The sequence below is a fragment of the Nomascus leucogenys genome, chromosome 11, assembly GCF_006542625.1.
Source record: "Nomascus leucogenys isolate Asia chromosome 11, Asia_NLE_v1, whole genome shotgun sequence".
Classification (NCBI taxonomy): domain Eukaryota; kingdom Metazoa; phylum Chordata; class Mammalia; order Primates; family Hylobatidae; genus Nomascus; species Nomascus leucogenys.
In genome coordinates, this window is record NC_044391.1 from 44,324,299 (window position 1) to 44,343,174 (window position 18,876).

General features: G+C 45.0%; 1 non-coding gene across 1 annotated transcript; it reads left to right on the plus strand.

Moving 5' to 3' along the window:
- The first annotated feature begins 14,544 nt into the window (after positions 1-14,544).
- LOC115837425 lies at positions 14,545-14,618 on the plus strand. Its single transcript, XR_004032469.1, has one exon. It is a non-coding gene; the product is annotated as a small nucleolar RNA SNORD93 (small nucleolar RNA).
- Positions 14,619-18,876: the final 4,258 nt, after the last annotated feature.

Consider the following 18,876-nt stretch of genomic DNA (forward strand, 5'->3'; position numbering starts at 1 on the left):
GAGTTGTCCAGGGCAGATTCCCAAGGCCTGCCCAACCCAAGAGCATGTGATCACATCTCAGGTTTCAGCAGCAAACTCCAGAGAAGACCTAAGACTGGGAACAGTCGCATCTCAGCGGTCACTGTCCTGACGGCAGTTCAGACCCCAGCAGAGGCCAGTGAGGATGTGCATCAACCCCGTAACCCTGTTTCCCTTCCCCTGCCATAAGCACCTCCCTCCCTCCCACACACACATGCACCAGATGCCATCTGGAGAGGCAAAGGGAAGGGGAGCAGAAACCCGAAAGACTAAGCCTCTTACAAAAATAGACTGAACGTTTACCTCAAACGCCTGTTTAAATTATTGAATCTGAAGAAATTACTTGACTGGACTAAAGTGGGAGACCTGCAAGGCACCTCAAGCCCTATCCAGCAGAACATGGGCTCAGTAGGAAGCGCAGACCAGCAACAGAAAAATACAGAGTAACTCTGTTCTCAAGCCAGCATTTGTGACGCTGCTGCCCCAGTTGAAGACTACATTTGGCAAGGAGAGGAGAAAGGACACAGGACGGAAGCAAAAAGAACCTAAACAGGCCCTGTTGCTTTTCTGGAAGGCAGGAAGTCATGTTCACACAGATGCTTAGGAATGTCACGGGTTAGGAACTAAATACACATTGTGTACTTCTCTGGAAAGAATAAAAGGATTATTCATTTTTCATTATAATTTCTCTAAAGCAAAAAGCATGATTTAGGAGAAGCCATTTATGGCATTGCCGCATTCAATTACCCAGCACAGATCTGGATGGGCCTGGCAGCTATTTCCAGGCTCCCACATGTGGGTCATAAATATGCGTTAATCAGAAAGGACAAAGGAATCAAGCGGCTTCACATCATTTATTACCATTTCTGTGAGGGTCAATTGTTAGCAACTGCCTGCATGTGGCTCAGGCAGCCTGGGCTTTATATGCAGAAATTAAGCAGTCACAATTCCTACCCTCTTGAAATTTAAACTTGGCAATGTTGATTTGAACAATTATGTAAAAAAAAGGAAACAAACAAAGCTTCACCTGCAATTATTCTCCCACACGCCCACTCCGAGATCCAGCCACAGAGAAGCTCTTTCTCATGTCCACTCAGAAATTCTGTACAAGCTGTTCTCACTACCTGGAACTCCATCCAGATTATAGTAGACACTCGGAACGTGGTGCCGGGTTATACTCTTCCAGGAACTGAAAAGTGGGGAAATTGCTTTTCCTGTAAAACAGGAAGAGGCCCACACTGTTGGACACCTAGCCAATTGTTATTACTCCATGGCATCTTTTCTACAAAAGTACTCTGTTTTTATTTAGAGTGGTAATGTGCCTAGCGTTTTGTTGTTGTTGTTTTGAGACTGAGTTTCACTCTTGTTGCCCAGGCTGGAATGCTCACTGCAACCTCCATCTCCTGGGTTCAAGCCATTCTCCCGCCTCAGCCTCCCAAGTAGCAAGGATTACAGGTATGTGCCACCAGGCCTAGCTAATTTCTGTATTTTTCGTAGAGACGGGGTTTCATCATCATGTTGGCCAGGTTGGTCTCGAACTCCTGACCTCAGGTGGTCTGCCCGCCTCAGCCTCCCAAAGTGCTGAAATTACAGTTGTGAGCCACCACACCCGGCATTGTTTTTTTTTTTTTAATGTGTTTCTCAGTATCACTTTCAGCTAGAGGAGGGCATGTAACACAATGAGATGTAAAGGAAATCACCAAACAGGGCTTCTAGGAAAAAACAGTTTTTAAACGGGCTACCTCAGTTGACATTCACCTTTGCCCTTTGCCCTTTGCCCATCTTGGTCTTCTTGAGAATGCAGATGAGAATACAGGATGTATGACCATGAGGAGTTAATTAGAAGGGCTAAAGCTATATTTTAAGGATGGCTGAACAGAAAGAAAGATCCTGGGTCACTTTGCACCAGTTCTGAACTGTTGTGTGAGAAAAATGAGATCTCTATTTGTTTAAGCCTCTGTAGTCAGATTTTTATTATGTGTAGTCAAATGCAATCCTTAATTGGTTCTAGGAATGATAGAAGTGAGACTATATAAATTAGGTGGCCACTGTGGCTGGTGCTCGCTTTTTGACAGTGCTTTCTTCCTCTTGGGCACCTGTAGTTGTCTGCGGAATTTGGAGCAATGGTAGCACAGTGGAGTTTTCTCCAGTTCAATCATGGGCACTTAACTATTAAGTGAAGGCCTAAGATGCACCAGATGCAGTGCTAGGTGCTGTGAGTACAAGCCTCTGCCCTCATGGCACTGATGCTCCATTCAGGGAAGAGGAACAAAAACAAACATGCAAACAAGAAAAGGAAGTTAGGGCACTGTGAAAAGAAAAACAGATTAGGGAGGACAGGCATGCTGGGTGAGATGAGGGGAGTTGGCACTTTATACGAGGCAGTTCTAACGTGGTGTCTTAGTCGGCTTGGGCTGTCATAACAGAGGACCACAGACTGGGGGCTTACATAACAGAAACTCACTCTCTCACAGTTCTGACAGCTCAAAGTCCAAGATCAAGGTACCAGCAGGGATGGTTGCTGGTGAGGACTCTCTTCCTGGAGTATGGGCAGCTGCCTTCTTGCAGTGCCTCAAATGGTCTTTCCTCTGTTGATGTGTGCCGGGGAAAGAGAAGGGCCTCTGGCATCTCTTCCTCTTCTTATAAGGACACCAGTCCTGTTGGATTAGGGCCCTTCTCTCAAAACCTCATCTAATCTCCCTAAAGGCCGAATCTCTACATACCGTCCAGTCAGTCACATGGAGGGTTAAGGCTTCAACCTATGCATTTTGGGGGAACACAATTCAGCCATAATAGGTGGCTTATGACCGTAGACCTCAAGGAAGAGAGAGTGCAGGCCAAAATGAAACCTGCGGGAAGAGCATTCTGGGCAGAGGAACAGCCAGCGCTAAGGCCCGGAGGCAGGCATGTTTGCTACATTCAAACTACAGCAAGGAGGCCAGTGTAGATGGAGCAAATGTGAAAAGGACAGAGTGTCAGGAAGTAGGACAGACAGCAGATGGAGGCCACATCATGTAGAGCCATGTAAGCCGCTGAAAGGAATTTGACTTTACACTGAAAGAAATGAGAGGCCACTCAAGAATTCTAGGCAGAGAAATAACATGATCACACTTATGTTTGAAGAGTTTACTCTGTCTGTTGTGTGGAGAATAACCTGCAGGTGCAAAGATGGAAGGAAAGCACCATAGAGAGCTGTTAAAATCATCAGGAAGGGTGACCATGGAAACTTGGACTAGGTTGAGAAGTGATCAGAGTTGGGGTTTAGAGGTAGAGCTGGGATTGCTGCAATGGACAGATGTAAGGTGTAAGAGCAGGAGGGGAGTCTGGGATGCTGCCCAGGTTTCTGCCACAGGCATCTGAAGAATGAGATAGCTATTTACTTCGGTGGGGTTACTGGTGGCAAGATCAGTTTTTGAGGGCAAAAAATCAAGAATTCAGTTTTGGATAAGTTAATTCTGAGATGCCTTTTAGAAACCTAAGTGCAAATGTTGAGTGGGCAGTTGGAGAGATGAGTCTGCAAGTCAGGAAATAGTCTAGGCCTGTGACAGAAATGTAAGATTCGTCAAATAAAAATGTCATTTCACACCGTATGACTAAACGAAGTCATCACCTAGACAGGAGTGGATCAAGGAGAGCAGAGATCTGAGGACTGAGCCCTGGAGAGCTCAGCAGTAAAAGGCGGGCAAAATGAAAAGGATCCAGTCATACAGGCAGAAAAGAGGCAGGCAGGAGGCTGGATAAAGACAGAGAAGGTGTGGTGACCTGGAAGGCAAATGAAGAGTGTTTCAAGGAGAGGGTGATCACACAACTGAGATGAAGGTTCACTAAGGCAAAGACCAAAATCACTGCTGCCCTCAAAAAGAGCTGTTCTTATGGAGTGGTGGACTGGTGTATTACTTAGCTACTGCTGTGTAACAAGTTACCCCAAACTAACAGCTGAAAGCAATAAACATTCATTATCTCCCAGCTTCGGTTGGTCAGGAATCTGGGTATGGCTTGGCTCATGGTCTTCCACAAGGATAGGATCCTCACGTTGGCTGGGGTGAGAATGGTCTCAAGCCCAACAGGAAGGATCTGCTTCCAAGTTTGCTCATGTGGCTTTTGGCAGGGCTCAGATCCCTGCTGGCTGCTGGACTGAGACACCTATTCCATGCCAAGTGGGTCTCCCCATAGGGCAGCTCACAACAGGGCAGCTTGCTTCCCCTAGAGCAGTGGTACCCAAACTTTTTTTGCACCAGGGACCAGTTTCTTGGAAGACAATTTTTCCACAGACCCACGGGGGCTCAGGGCGGGGGGTGGGGGGTGGGGAGGTAGTGATGAAACTGTCCCACTTCAGATCATTAGGCATTAGATTATCATAAGGAGTGTGCAACCTAGATCCCTCACATGTGCAGTTCATCATAGGGTTAGCACTTCTATGAAAATCGAATGCCACAGCTGATCTGACAGGAGGCGGAGCTCAGGTGGTAATGCTCACTCACCCATCATTCACCTCCTGCTGTGCTGCCCGGTTCCTAACAGGCCTCGGACTGATATCAGTCTGCAGCCTGGGGGTTGGGGACCCCTGTCCTAAGCAAATAATCTACAAGAGAAAGAGAGGCAGCTCACAGTGGAAGCTATAGTCTTTTGCAACCTAATCTTGGAAGTGAGATCACATCACCATTTTTTCTTTGAGACAGGATCTTGCTCTATTGTCCAGGCTGGAGTATGGTACTGTAATCACAGCTCACTGCAACCTCCAGCTCCTGGCTCAAGTGATCCTCCTGCCGCAGCCTCCTGAGTAGCTAAGACTACAGGTGTGTACCACCACACCTGGCTAATTTTCTAATTTTCTGTAGAGTTAAGGTCTCACTATGTTGCCCAGGCTGGTCTTGAACTCCTGGCCTCAAGCAATCCTCCTGCCTCAGCCTCTCAAAGCACTGGGATTACAGGTGTGAGACATCACACCCAGCCCACATCACTTTTTTTTTTTTAAAAGACTACAGTTTTTAGAGCAGTTTCAGGCTCACAGCAAAATTGAGCAGAAAATGGGGAGTCCCCACATGCCCTCATCCCTCCTCCACACAGCCTCCCCTACCATGATATCCCACACCAGTGTGGTGCATTTGTTACAGGTGGTGAAACATTGACACATCACTGATAACCCAAATCTATAGTTTACATCAGGGTTCACTCTGTGTTACACATTCTACAGGTTTTCACAACTATATAATGACATGTATCCACCCTTATAGTGTCATACAGAACAGTTTTACTGCTCTAAAAATTCTCTCTTCAGCTGGTGTGGTGGTTTGCACCTGTAATCTCAGCTACTTGAGAGGTTGAGGTAGGAGGATCCTTGAGCCCAGGAGTCTGAGGCTGTGTGAGCTATGATCTCATCACTGCACTACAGCCTCGGTGACAGGACAAGACCTCATCTCTAAAAACAAAATTAAAAAAGAAAATCCCCCGTTCCACTTATTCATCCCTCCCTATCCCCAACCCCTGGCAACTACTGATCTTTTCACGGTCTCCATAGTTTTGCCTTTTCCAAGATGTTAGTTGGAATCATACAATATGTAGCCTTTCCAGATTGGCTTGTTTCACTTAGTAGTGGGCTTTTTTTTTTTTTTTTCCTTTGGAGACACAGTTTCACTCTGTTGCCCAGGCTGGAGTGCAGTGGTGCAGTCTTGGCTCACTGCAACCTCTGCCTCCCTGGTTCAAGTTATTCTCGTGCCTCAGCCTCCCTAATTAGCTGGGATTACAGGCATGCACCACCACGCCCGGCTAATTTTTGTATTATTAGTAGAGGCAGGGTTTCATCATGTTGGCCAGGCTGGTCTCAAATTCCTGACCTCAAGTGATCCACCCACCTTGGCCACCCAAAGTGCTGGGATTACAGGTGTTAGCCACCGCACCAGACCTTTTTGGGGGTTTTTTTTGGAGACAGGATCTCACTCTGTTGTCCAGGCTGGAATGCAGTGGTGCAATTTTGGTTCACTGCAGCCTCAACCTCCTGGACTAAAGTGATCCTCCTGTCTCAGTCTCCTAAGTAGGTGGGACCACAGGCACCCATCACCATGCTGGGCTAATTTTTAAATTTTTTATAGAAATGGAGCCTTGCCATGTTGCCTAGGCTGGTCTTGGACTCCTGGGCTCGAGTGATCCTCCTGCCTTGGCCTCCCAAAGTGCTAGTATTACAGGTGTGAGCCACCATACCTGGTAAATAATAGGCCGTTAAGGCTCCTGCATGTCTTTTTGTGATTTGACAGAGCATTTGTTCTTAGCACTGAATAATATTTCATTGTCTGGATGTACCAGAGTTTATTTATCCATTCACCTACTTAAGGACATCTTGGTTGCTTCCAAGTTTTGGCAATTATGAATAAAGCTAATACATTCACATGCAAGCCTTTGTGTGGACATAAGTTTTCAACTCCTTTGAGTAAATACCAAAGACCACAATTGCTGGATCTTATGGTAAGAGTTTGTTTAGTTTTATAAGAAACCACCATACTGTCTTCCAAAGTGCCTGTAACATTTTGCATTCCCAGCAATGAATGAGCGTTCCTGTTGCTCCACACCCTCACTTACATTTGGAACGGTCAGTGTTTTGAATTTCAGCCATTCTAGAAGGTATGTAGTGGTATCTGAGTGTTGTTTCAGTTTGCAATTCCCTAATGACTTACAATGCTTAGTATCTTTTCTAAGATGCCACCCCATCACTTCTGGTATGCAGCCCAGACTCAAGGAGAAGGGATTCTACAAGGGCCTGAATAGCAGGAGATGGGGATTATTAGGAGCCATCTCAGAGGCTGCCCACCACAAGTGGATTCAGATGAGAATGGAAGAGAGGCATTAGAGACAAATATAGGCAACTCTTTTGAGGAGTTTTGCTGTAAGGAAAAACAAAGAAATAAGCAGCTCGTTGCGGAAGGATATGGAGTTAAAAATGTTTGTATTTTATTTGTTTTACAGCAAATCTGATCATTCTTATCAATAAAGGTTATATGTTTGATATATTTAAATATGTATTTCTGTTTTATCCTCTCTTCATGTATTTTCTAGAAGTATCGTGAACAACAATGCTCATGTTTGTAAATAATGAAACTGTCGGGATTTTTTTAACAAGCTATTTTGTACCTATATGAGAATCAGAAACAAAAGGCCATTTTGTACCCACGTGGGGATCAGAGCACTCATATCCCAGGGCTTCCAGGATACTCACATGTGTACCTTCTAATTGCTGAAATCAGCCACATGGGTTTATTTAAGCAGATGAAACCAATATGCTTCAGCAAGAGCAGACATTTTCTCTTGGCTTGAAAACAAGCCTACAGCTGCTTGGAAAAGGCAAGCTGCTGGGCAGAGACCTGCTTATGGCAAACAGCCCAATGACCCAGTTAAAATGTTACCCAACTGGAGTGATCATTTAAATCATAAATAATGTCTGTAGTTGCTTTATATTCTGACTCTACACTGCAACAACACACTAAAATGTGCACTACACACAGACACAAGAGTAAATGAATGGGCCAATTAATTCATGAAAGCAAATGTCTGAGGTTAGTCTACTGATAACATGTGAGTCTTCGATCCTCCCGGAGATAAGGATCAGGCAATTGTAGGATATGGGTAGGGTGAAAAATAATGCACTTTCCCTTCCTTCTGCATTCAGAACCAACTCAGACATAAGACATAGAATGGAAATTAAGGTGCTAGCTTTATTACTGTTCAGATTGTGTCTTCAGAGCTGAGACACCCTACTCCCCATCCCAGTCTAGACCTTGGGCCATCATTGCCTTATGCTGGTTTTGGGCAGTGAGGGAAGAAAAGGGGAGTGAATCATCATAGCTGCAGCCTTCAAATAGATGTGTTTCTTTTTTGAGAAAGATGAGCCAGTGGATGTCACCTGCCAACATAAGTGACGGCCAAAAATTTAAACTCGGTAAAATGCAGGATTATGTTATTGCAGGGTTAATGAGAGACTTTTTTCTTTTTTTGAGACAGAATCTCACTCTGTCGCCCAGGCTGTGCAGTGGCGAGATCTCGGCTCACTGCACCATCCACCTCCCGGGTTCAAGTGATTCTCCTGCCTCAGCCTCTCGAGTGGCTGGAATTACAGGCACCCGCCACCATGCCTGGCTAATTTTTTTTTTTTTATTTTTAGTAGAGACGGGGTTTCACCAAGTTGGCCAGGCTGGTTTTGAACTCCTCCCCTCATGTGATCCACCTACCTCGACCTCCCAAAGTGCTAAGATTACAGGCGTGAGCCACTGCGCCCAACCGAGAGACACTATTTTTAATACCGTTTTGACCATCAAAAAGCACAAAAGTGGCAGGCCATGCTGGTTCACACATGTAATCTCAGTGTTTTGGGGGGCCAAGGCAGGAAGACTGCTTGAACCCAGGAGTCAAGACTAGCCTGGGCAACATAGTGAGACCCCGCCTCTACAAAAAACAAAAAATAAAATTAGCCAGGCACGGTGGCACGCACCTGTAGTCCCAGCTACTTAGAAGGCTTAGGCAGGAGGATTGCTTGAGCCCAGGAGGTCAAGGCTGCAGTGAGCTATGATTCTGCCATTGCACTCCAGCCTGGGCAACAGAGCAAGACCCTATCTCAAGAAAAAAGAAATTTAAAAAAGCACAAAAGTTAAGGCAGTGACACTTACAATGTCCCCAATTGACTGACTATACACTGAGCTGAGAAAACCCTCAGTGGCTTCCAGGATTATGTTATTGCAGGGTTAATGAGAGACAATTTTTTTTTTTTTTTTTTGAGACAGAGTTTCACTCTTGTTGCCCAGGCTGGAGTGCAATGGCGCGATCTCGGCTCACCACAACCTCCGCTTCCCGGGTTCAAGTGATTCTTCTGCCTCAGCCTCCCAAGTAGCTGGCACTACAGGCATATATCACCACGCCCAGCTAATTTTGTATTTTTAGTAGAGATGGGGTTTCTTCATGTTGGTCAGGCTGGTCTCAAACTCCCAACCTCAGGTGATCCGCCTGCCTCGGCCTCCCAAAGTGCTGGGAGAGACACTATTTTTAATTCCACTTTGACCATTGAAAAAGCACAAAAATCGCTGGGCACAGTTCACCCCACCCATTTCCCCTAGTCCCACAGAGAAAATAATAGTCTGCACCTGTTCACATTGAAAACAGGGGACAGGCAGAGGATGGAAGCCAACAGGACCACCTCAGTTTGCATGATTTCAGCATTCATGTTAGCACAGAATTGTATTGAAATTCCTTCCTTCTCTGGAAAGGAATGAGGAAAGAACGAGTAAAAGGCCCAGGGCATTGTCTTGGAGAAGCTCCTCTACAGAAAAGCATGAGACTAGGGGAAAAGGCTCTCCACTAACAGCAGCAAAACAAGCCAGGGAAGTGCACAACGCCTCCCAATGCCCTGGGATTCCTACTCTCCAAGCACAGATGCTCCTCAGCTTATAATGGACTTACGTTCTGATAACCCCACTGTGAGTTCAAAATATGGTAAGTTGAAAGTGCATTTAATACATCTACCTACCGAACATCCCAGTCTACTATTATCCCATTAGCCTAGTCTACTTCATATGTGCTCAGGACACTTACATTACACTACAGTTAGACAAAACAATTGAACACAAGGCCTATTTTAGAATAAAGTGTTGAATATCTCATGTAATTTATTGAACACTGTACTGAAAGTGAAAAACAGAATGGTTGGATGGATACTTGAAGCACACTTTCTACTGAGGTACGTATTGCTTTTGCACCATCACAAAGTAAAAAAAAAAAAAAAAAAACAAACACCATAAATCAAACCATTGTAAGTCAGGGACTATCTGTAGTTCACCACATATGTGAAAGACAAGTCAAATGGACAGGAAGAAAAGGAAATTCAGTAGGTTTTATCAAGCATTTACAATGTGCAAAGCCCTAGCCCAGGTACTGGGAATGCAGGAATAAATTCACACCCAAGGTGACCCAAGGAAGCTACCGCCTGGGATAAAACCCTACTACTGACCCATTATCAGCCTTGAAGAGTTTTATGGTATGAATATTGAACTGCTTTGGGGGAATAATCTCTTTCTCTGATAAGGATATTTAGATAAGGAGTATTTTCCCCTTGTCTAAATATATTCTACGCGTTTACACTGAATTCGGGGGATTCAGTAGAGAAGGAAACAGTTCTCATGGAGCCTACATTGCACCATCATGACAACTCTGCATGACAACACCCTAAGACCAGCTCCACCCACCAGAGAAAAATCCTAGATGATCTATTAAAGTCCCCTGCACTCCATTATCCTGATTTTTCTGTAACTCTCTTGGCCTCTTTGCTTCTTTGCTCTCCTAAATTTAATGCAGTATATGAGTTTCCTGCTGGTCATGCTACACTCATTGTACTAATAGGTACCTCTTCCTTCTGGAAGCCTTTCCTGTAGCCTTAGCAGGCTGGGCTTTGTGGCTTTATGCTGTGCCCTTGGCACTCTTCATGGGCTTCTATCGGTGGGTGAATCTCATTTTATATTCCCCACTTTAGTGCAGGGGCAGTTTCTCATTGAACTTCACACCCTCCAACACCCAATCACAGTACCTGGCATAGAATAGGCACTCAATAAGTATTTGCTGCACTGAGCAATCTGTAGGGGCTAACATGGAAAGTTTTCCCTTTGCCCTCTTAAGGTTCACTAAAAAATCAACTTGCAGAAGGCAGATTAATTGGAGAAAAAGACACATAAATGTATTTAATGTGTATACCCCAGAGCCTTCAAATGAAGACCCAAAGATACAGGGGAAATTATCCATTTTTATGCCTAGGTTCAACAAAGTATGGGCAGTGACGCAGAAATGTGATTGGACAAAAAGGGTATGATCTAAGACTAATAGACAAAGGGAGAAAACCCAGCGAGGCCTGTCTGTCTAAATTCTTCTTGGCCTCTCTGAGCATGCAGTCTTTCCTTCTGGGTATAGGACAGGACTCCCTCTGGAATGGGGGTCTTATGACCTACAGTCAAACAAGGGAAGTCAAATAATGTCTTTATGGCCAGATTTTACACAGAATGGCAGAAGGAAAGTCCCCACAGTCACTGTATTAATTCCCTAGGGATGTCTTAACAAAGCACTAGGTGACTTAAAACAACAGAAACGTTTTGTCTCACATTTGTGGTGGCTAGAAGTCCAAAATCAAAGTGTCAGTGGAACCAAACGCCAAGCTCCCTCTGAAATCTGCAGCGGAGGGTCCTTCCTTGTCTCTTCCAAGACTCTCTGGTGGTGGCCGGCAATCCACCGCATTCCTGGGCTTACAGCTGCATCACTCTGATCTGCCCCTGTCCCGCCACATTTTCGTGTGTCTCTGTCTTCAAGTGGCATTTTGACATCGTATGATAAGGACATCAGTCATGTTGAATTAGGAGGGTGCACCCCAGTGACCTCGTCTTGACTACATCTGTAAAGACGCAGTTCCCAAGTTAGATCGCATTCACAGGTGCTGGAGGTTAGGTCTTCAATATGTCTTTGGGAATGGGGACAAATTCAGTCCGTAACACTTATGTTCTATAAGTAGTGCGGCTTAGGCATCCAGACAATAGACCTGTTTATTTTACCGCAGTCAAAATACCTTCTCCCCTTCCTCCTCACAGTCCAATGACACAGACGTGCTTTGGGGGCAAGACATTTGCAGGCCGTGGCCATCATTCTAAGCACGCAGCACTCCAGGCACCAGGAGTCCTCCCCGTGCTTCAACCGCTCTTCAATAAGTTTGCGCCCCCGACCTCCACTAATGTCCAAATCCTTTAACGGGAGCCAGTCTTCTGCTACGTAATTAGACGAGTCTTGAAATAAGCACCCAGGGGCGTGGCTGAAGACTTTAAGAAACACCAGGCAAGGGAAAGGAGGGGGTACCAGAGACACCTAACATTATTTGAGTGGCAGGAGCTTCCTCTGACCTTCAACGAGGTAAAGAGACATCACAGCCGGCGAGAGTTTGGGGCAGACTCCCCAGACTCGGAGGCCGCGGCAAAGTGGGACGCGTGGCCGTGTGGGGTTGAGGGACCCAAGGCGGGGACGGCCCGGGCCGCCGGCAGGGGGCGCGCGAGCGCCTCCGGGCGCCACGGGCGGGGCGGGTGCTGGGCCGGGAGGGGCCTTCCGGCAACTTTTTGGTTGGTGCCGCCCCGCCCAGGCCCCTTTTAAACTTGATCTCCGCTGTGCCCTCCCCTTTCGGCTGCGGCGCGTGACTGGGTAAGTGGGCTACGGTCTTCTGGACGCGGGAGCCGGCCACGTGGCTCCGGGGCTACCCCGTGCCCTTCCTATGCGCGCCTCTTGCTGCCCCCGTGCCCGCCGCGGCCTCGGCTCGGCGCCGCGGGGAAGCCTCAGTTAGGGCCCCTCGGGGGTAGGGGCGGCCTCGTGGCGCTTGGGCCCTTCGTCCCGGGTTAGGACGGCCCGTGTCCTTGTGCGCTTGAAGTGGCCGCCCCCTTTCCTCGAGGATCCCACCCCCACTCAGCAGAAGCCGCCAGGCGCCCGTCACCTCCCGTGCCTGAGTCCCTGCCGTCCATGGATCCGGCCTCCAGGCAGCTTTTAGTCCTTTTTCAATTAAATTATTGCATTTTGAGGATCAAATTCCAATCGCAGACGGAGGCGCCGAGCCCCGGACGGTCTCTGGGTTCTTGGCGCACTCGGGGCTCCCGCCTGCCCAGTGGCTGTGACCGCGCGGACGGAAGCCTGTTTAGGAAGCGAGTGAGATCTGATGTCTGAAGCGCTTTAAGTTTCCAAGCGGGGCAGTATAATAGCAGGGTTAGCAAACACACGGAGATCACTTCACTCGCTTAGCCAAACCCCCCTCCCCCCTCCACCGCCAGCAGTGCCGTTCAGTTGCTACTGGCCCGCAGTCGGGTACTTTAAAGGCTTGGAGGGACGAGTCTTGCTGGAGTCGACGCCTGCAGTGAGTTGAACAGAGTGCTGTGAGCCCTAATAAGGGAGCCTGCTTTCCTCCCCAAGATCCGCTTTTTCAGGAGTGGCCAGAGCGTTATTATAGCACAGGGCCCGCTTCCAGCGTTTAATCAGGGTGTGAGGAGTCCCTCCTTGGTTTTCTGTCCTGGGAAAAGTCTGAACTACTGCGTTCTGACTCGGACCAGGACAAGGTGTTGAACGTCTAACTTAGGTCTGCTAAGGTGTAGAAATCCGCAAGGCTGCCCCTAGAGAGCGTTTGTCTGGGGAATAATACAAGTTTTTGGAGCGGCTGTCTTGGGCATCGGCGAGCATACTAATTGTTCATTACTGGTACAAATTGCCATATAAAGGGATACTTTGCGAATTTAGGAAAATTGATAAAGATCTAAATTTACATTTGAGTCAACAAATGAAAGAATCTTTGTGGCTGGCATAGGTACCACAGTTCTGTTGAAACGTGAAGCTCGTGGTTCACGTGTTTTCCTCAGTTGTGAAAGATTTGCTGCCTTTTTGATGAAACCAAATGGGACCCATTTTACCATGCTTTAATGAGGAAAGCTTGTACGTTTGCAGCCTAGGTGCTAGGCACCTTTTTTTCCAGCGTTATAGATAGGCCCAGAGCAGGGACAATTTTCCCTCCCTGGAATACCTCCAGCTCTGGCAAATAGCCCTACATACAGCACAGGAAGATAGCGGTGGTAAGGCTTTCTTTTACCATTGCTTTAGGTGTTAGAGATTCTTATTGAGCTCATTTTATTTTTATTTATTTTTTTGAGTCGGAGTCTAGCTCTGTCACCCAGGCTGGAGTGCAATGGCGCAATCTCGGCTCACTGCAACCTCTGCCTCCCGGGTTCAAGAAATTCTCCTGCCTCAGCCTCCTGAGTAGCTGGGATTACAGGTGCCCGCCACCATGCCCAACTTTTGTATTTTTTAGTAGAGACGGGGTTTCACCATGTTGGCCAGGCTGGTCTCGAACTCCTGAGCTGGTGATCTGCCCGCCTCAGCCTCCCAAAATGCTGGGATTACAGGCGTGAGTCAGCGCACCCGGCCTGCCAAATTGTTTTTTAACTATTCAGTTTAAACTGTGAGAGACACCATGTCAAGGAAGCAGTGTGAGCTAGCGTCTGAGGATTGTGAAAACTGAGCAAGTGCCCAGGAACTTCCCAGCCCCCTGAACTCAGCCTCAGGGGAGTTTAGTAGTGCTTCCTTTGATTTTCAAATCTGTGGAAGGTTTCAGTTTTTCCCAGACAAATATTGTTGGGATAGTGTTTCTTTTCAAAAATGGATAGGATTCAATGCTAATCAATGGGAAGATAGTGACTCCTGACCATTTTCCTCCTAGCTGGAAACTACAGAAGACTCCCAAGTATCAGGACATTTGGAGAATTTGTACAGGAATTATATTCAAAGATAGCAATTTATTTTACTCATCAAAGAGAGCTATTGGATAGCCACCGTAAAGACCACTCATTAAAAAACAAAATTGCATGATATTCTTAACATTGTCTTTCACTTTTTTTAACCAGGCTTGGTGGAGTTTCAAGATGCTGATGAACTTAAGGTATGGGCCAAGTGGAATGAATTTGGTTTAAGTTATTAATAGTTGAATTGAAATCCTGGCCAAGGATGAGAACTCTAATCTGATTTCATGTGCTTCTGCTGTGATGGATTAAAGGATTTACCTGAGGCCAAATTGGTATGCAGGAATTTATTGAATGGAATCATACCACCACCCCCCTTTTAAAATTATGCTTTTGGTAAAAGGGAAAAGCTCTTGGTAAATGGATAATACTACTAAGCCAAGAGAAAGACAGGATTTTGAGTGAAAACAGAAATTTAGATGTCACAACATTACTAAAGCAACAGTGTGTAAGATATTGGGGGATTTTATTTACTTACTTGCACAGTTTTTGTAAACATGTCTAGACAGTACTGTAGTTTGCTATTTAGTAATACCTACTGTGATACTTCTTTTACAGGTCTGGCGCTTGAAAGAATCAGTGAAGCTTTTCAAGTAGAGGAGGTATATTTGAATATGTAACCTTTAGTATCTACAGAATAGAGGTTGCTTTTTTTTTTTTTTGTCCCTTTCATAGTGGTAGCAAGGTTGAATTTTGAGATGGCCCCAATCATCTATAGAAATATTATTTGACAGTTTTGGAGACGCAAAACTGCCTTATAGCTGACTTGATCCTGTAGAACATTTCTGTGGAATTCAATTCTATTATTTAAAGTAGTTTTTCTATGAACCAGCTGTGGTCTGTAACTTGACAGTGTTAATAAAACAAATAGCAATACCTTAATCATGCTTAATCATGGTTCACATGCTCAACAAAGATATGACCTAACTCTAAGATTGTTATTTTACAGTATAGTCTTTTTTTTTTTTTTTTTTTTTTTAAAGACAGTGTCACTCTTGTTGCCCAGGCTGGAGTGCAGTGGTGCAATCTTGGCTCACTGCACCCTCCGCTTCCCGGATTCAAGCAATTCTCCTGCCTCAGCCTCCTGAGTAGCTGGGATTACAGGCGTGTGCCACCACACCCAGCTAATTTTGTATTTTTACACATTTTTGTTTGTTTGTTTGAGACGGAGTCTCACTGTCGCCCAGGCTGGAGTGCAGTGGCACGCCACCCCCCCCCCCCCCCCCCCCCAGTGCTGGATTCTTTTTTTTTTTTTTTTTTTTTTTTTTTTTTTTTTTTTTTTTTTTTTTTTTTTTTTTTTTTTTTTTTTTTTGCAGCTGTGCAGTGCACGATCTCAGCTCACCACAACCTCCACCTCCTGGGTTCAATCAATTCTATCTCAGCCGAGTAGCTGGAATTACAGGCATGTGCCACCACACCCAGCTAATTTTGTATTTTTAGTAGGGACGGGGTTTCTCCATGTTGGTCAGGCTGGTCTAGAACTCCTGACCTCAGGTGATCAGCCTGCCTCAGCCTCCCAAAGTGCTGGGATTACAGGCGTCAGCAACTGTACCCGGCAGTATATTCTTAAATATTACTGTTGAGCCATATATACAACAATGGTGGACTTTGAATGTCCACATATCTGTAGTAAAATGCAATGCTACCTTCATTTTTTGTTGGTATGCTAAAGAAATTTTAAGAATCTCACTTTTTAAAAAATTGGTTTGTGTATTTTATGTGCTTACACATTTTTCCATAGTACTGTAGATCATTTTAGTGGTGAAATTTGATACTTTTGACAGAAAAACAGGTCAGTGAGTTCCTTGGGATCAAAAAGGGGTTGATTACAAAAGGGCAGGAAGGAATTGTTAGAGTGATTCTACAGTTCTGCATCTTGATTATGGTATGACCATGCATTTGTCAAACCTTAACAGGATGAATTTTACTGAATGTAAAATCATACTTCAATAAACATGACTTTAAAAACTTAACCCTCCTTGGCATTTCAATGGCGTTTCCAGTGAAATCTATGGCAAGATGGTTTGGGGTCATTATTTACATGAACTGCCAAGTTGGAAAAGCAAACATACATCAAAATCACTCTTGGGACCTAAGTCACAGAAGTGACTCATGCACACAATAAATACCCAAGAAGCAGGACCAGACGGCAATTGTGTATTGGCACGCTCATCAGTGCTGCAAAAATTCCCCTTCTGGATGGCAACGACAATGCTGTATCCACAGCAGCATTTTAAATCTCACCTCTGATGTGTCCATTGTAGTGGGCATGAGATGGCAGAAAGTGGGATATGGAAAATGTTGCCATGTGCCATTCTGAATACTACTCTGGCTTCCCTGCAGCATTGCTTTCCATATTGGCTGTTTTCCATTTCAGGAAAACTTAGGATGTCCTTGGTAAATACTGGCTAACCAAGAAATTTGAAAAATGAAAGGAGGCTGAGTAACTGGTCTTGGGTTGAAACGGGTTGATGCTGCACAAACTACGTGGTTGACTCTGAAAAGCTGGCTAAAAAGCCAGTCTGCATTCCTTGTCCTCATTTCCTTGGAGTAATCAAGGGTGCTTTTTAGAAGAGGGATAGATTCAAGTATGGTTGTGAGTCATTCTTCTTTTCTGTATGTAATAGGTCTAACCACAGGGCCTGTTGAGCCCTGCCCTGGTGACCAAGAGCATTTTCTGACATGAACAGAGTTATGCCATCTTGCCCGTATGAGCAGAGTTCTTCAGATGTCCCTTAGGATTCTAGGTTTGATACCTTCCGTGCCACTCCCCAACTACCAAATCCCCTTACCCTATACCCTAGCAATGCAGAGTTGTCCAATATGGAACCTCTGTTAAACATAGCATCACCCAGGAAAATGGGATGAGTGGTTGCAGTCAGTACCACAGTTCTGCAGAATCAACTTGCCTACCTTAGTACATTGCATGTCTACGTGTTTAGCAGAGCTAAAAGCAGGAATGGACTATTAAACTACCATTCTTTTGTGCTCAAGTGCCATGAAGAGAAGCAAACCTAGAGTTGAATGAAAGTTTTCAAAGAGGGCTTCCAAGTGAGGAACTTGGGCATGTGAATCTTTAATTATGACTATAAAAGAAATTGTGATTGGAAATAGAATTTTTATGCTAGTGGTTATGATTTCATTGAAAATAGAAAATCTGGTTTAAGAACTCTGGTCACCAAACCTCCCCAGATAGTAACATAAAACCCAGTGTAACAATTGTGGCATCGACATGTCAGTTCATGTAGATTGAGTCACAATTTGATTTTGAGAATGGCCATATCCCATTTTGTCTTACTCCGCGGTGTTCCTGAGCACTTGGATACAAATAGATTCCGTTTCCTAAAAGCAGCCAAATCTCTGTAGTTCAAGTGAATATTCCAGACTAAAATATGTGTCTTTTTGAAGGTCCTATAGCCTTACATATTTAATTGTGTAATTTGGCAAATATTTGCTGTTTTGTTGTGTCAAGTCCTGTGATACAGACAGTTCCTACCTTTCTGGAGCTTTCACAGTGTGACTCATTTCAATATGTTAAGTCGGAGCCAGTTTTAATAGAATGTGCTTTGGTTGACTTCTGTTGTAAGGAATAATTTCATTTCATGTCTGGGTCAATATCTGAAAGATTAAATAATTAGGGCAAACTGAAAAAAAATACCTAGTTCTACCCTCCCCCCACCACATTCCCAAAATAATTTAGGGTGGTTTATAACAAATATCAAGCAACAATAATTAGAAGCAGATAAAAGTTCAGCGAGTAGAGGGCAAGAATAAAAAACTAAACTGTTAGATCTCATGCTGTAGGCTCCAGCCAAGTTGGCTCTGAGCTTCCTAAGAGCCAAATGGCAAGTTAGTAATCAGGCAATTGCCATAATTTTCTAATGGAGGAGGGGGGTGGTCATATGCATTCTAAGCTCCTTAAAGCCAAGGAGGAGGCTTTCTTTTCCTTCATGATCTCAAGTACTCTACTTTGAAGGAAGGAATGGAACAGAAGGTGTCTGCATAACTAAATGGGGATCTAGAGAAAGTGGAGACTGCCTCTGGAGCAGGGAGGTGGGTGGACCAGATGACCGTGTGGGCCTGGGCCTACTCAGCTGATTATCAAGCTAAAACCAGGGTAAGTTTTCCTCTTGAGATGAAAGCCATGCTCAGATTCTGTGAACAGCCAGAGAGGTGTTTGAAAGGCTTACTTTTGTTTTGTACTAGAAAAGATTGTCTTTCCAAAATTTACCTTGTATTCATAAACTGGAAAGTTCTGATGGCAATATTTTGTTATAAAATTGTCATTAATCACAATCCAGGATTATGCCACCATGACTAGAAGACCACTAATGGAGTTTATCTGCACTGCAAGGGGCCAGTTGTCTCAGAATCATCCTCCGTTGACATTTCCATCTCCAGGACAGCTCCACACCAATCTGTTTCAAAGACAAAGACAAAATCTGGTCTAATCAGTTTGATGTATGTTTCTGGGAACAGAGCCGAATGTTGTAGCTGATGAAATGGAGTCTCATACCATTGATTTTGC